Raw genomic sequence first — 2,500 nt, 5'->3', positions numbered from 1 at the left:
AAGTCATATAATAAAATCTGTTTTTTTTTTTCTCCACCAAAATTGAGACATGACTCGCCACGTTCTCTTGGCACATATTCGGAAAACCAGTTAAACTAAGAACTTTAGCTACGTCAATTCTTTTTATGACATTTAAAGAATACTTTTTTGTGGGTAATAATTTCTCTCTTTAATACTTTGAAGTATTCATTAAAAAAAAAAAACATTCAATGTTCTACTTCATTGTTCCGCAAAAAACGCTTAAATTGCATTGTTTCAAAAGCCATAAATAAATGTGTGATATTTAAGTTTAAGTTTTGCAAATCATCGCTGGCTCGCTCGTTTTTGTTGTGTTTCGCTTATGATGAATTGTCATAAATGAAATAAAATTAACACTTTAAATTAACGCGTTTATTGTTGGCACATGGAGGCGTTTTCACACCCACTCCCCGTAGCAACAACAACTTGCAATGGAAGGATGGGCCAGTTTGCATGAATGCATGGATTTTTATGACTGTCTGTCGTTTAAAAATAGGTTATGAATACTCTTCATTATCTTCATTATGTTTTTTTTTTTCTTTTGAAATTGCAATTACCATTCTGTATTGTAATATTTAAATAAAGAGATGAGATTATTACGAGATGATTGTTAAGATAAACACACCTTCTTTTCTTGGTTGGCAAAAGGAAAACGAGTGTGGGATGTATTTATTTTTGCATGTTTAATGTTGTTATTGTTCAGATGTCTTGCGTTCCAGAAATTATTTGTTCAAGACAACATTATTGACATAATTATTTAATTTAAATAATATTTTAAAAGTGGGCTTTATTAAACAACATTTCTTAAGGACCTCATGACAAAAAGTTGAATTTTTAATGGGCCTCAAGGCCTTTACGCGTAGTTTTTTTTTAAAGATTTTTATTTCAAGCAAATCAATACCATTCAACATAGGTTTTTAAAGGCCATTTTCTGAGGATTTTAAAAGCAACAATTTTCTACGACTTCAATGCTTCTAAAAGTGAATTTTTTAGGAATATTTTTCGAATGTCTTGAATGCCTTTAATATTTTCAAGGACATTAAGTCCCTAAAAAATATATTTTTAAAGAAGGGGTTTTCAAGGTCCATAAGACCCTTAAACTTGGATGTATTAACAAAAGTTTTCAAACACGTCGAGGTCTATAGAGTGGATATTTTAAAGCAAAATTTGACAAGGATTTTGAGACTTTCAAGGATGGATTTTTAAAAAAATTTCAAGGCTTTCAAAGATGGATTTTTAGAATGAAATTTAAAAAAAAAAACTTTTGGCTTTTAAACGGGGATCGGTTCTCTAAAGCAAAATTTTTAAAATTATTTTTGCGGATCTCATTATTTTTTAAATTTTTCGTACTGATATCATTATTTTCAAGGACCTCACACTAAGGTTCCCTAAAGCAAAATTTTTAAACTTTTTTCTGCTGATCTCATTATTTTTAGGAACCAAACACCTATGTTCTCTAAAGTAAATCTTTTAGGGATCGTTGTGTCCTTTAAGCTGAAGGTCCTTTCAAGGCCTTAAAAGCCTTCAAATGTTTTTAATTATGTTAAGTTCTTCAAATGTGTGTTTTTAAAGAGTATTTTCAGGGACCTCTAGACTTTTTTACTTGTACTTTTCAATAAATATTCAAGGACATCAGATTTTTCTATCTTTAATTCTTAAAATATATTTTTCCAATGATCTCAACGAATTTTTGGGGGCTAAAAATGGTATGAATATTATTTAGCGCATAAAAGAAGAGCTATCACCTATTTAGATGTGCCATTTAACAATTGAAATCGTATTAATTATTTCGCAATTGAAAAATAACGATTTGATACAAATGATGTGTGATTTTATTTATGTGTTTTTATTAGGCAAGACAACCAATTTTTAAATTTTGTTCAGAAAAAAATTACAAAATAATTCTCATTAAATGAAATCATAAATTGATTTTAAAAACTCAATAAATCTTTTTAATTGCAAAATTAATGGGGTTCGAATAAATTTATATAAAAACAAATTAATTAAATATTTGTTGGTGATTTACCCCGCATTAGAATACTCGTTTTTTCTGTTAGAAGCAAAAAAACGTTTGTGCCTTAAGCCTTTTGTTTCTGTGAAAAAATTCACTCCGCTCCAGTGGGAGTAAATCTCATATACTCTTTCTCTCCCTCTCTTTTTATCTTTAAACATTCACTGTAATAAGCTCAATATTGAAGGTCTATGGATTAAGCCTTTTGTTTAGCAAGGACTATGAATGATTTTGTTTGTGAAAGAGCTATAAAAAGTATTATGTTCCATAGAATAGATAGGAGGTTTTCTATTCAACATTCAACAGATGTATGATAGGTAACATATTAATTAAAAAACTTACAATTTTATTGAATTCTAAAAAATTATGTGAAAAAGGGCTCTTTTAAATAAAATGCACCATTTACTTTCTATCCCTCTCTCTTTCAGATAACTCTCCCTACATCTCATCACACTCAAGAAAGACTTAAGA

This window comes from Musca domestica, unplaced genomic scaffold, assembly GCF_030504385.1.
Source record: "Musca domestica strain aabys unplaced genomic scaffold, Musca_domestica.polishedcontigs.V.1.1 27, whole genome shotgun sequence".
NCBI classification, from domain to species: domain Eukaryota; kingdom Metazoa; phylum Arthropoda; class Insecta; order Diptera; family Muscidae; genus Musca; species Musca domestica.
Note: the sequence above shows the minus strand (reverse complement) of the source record.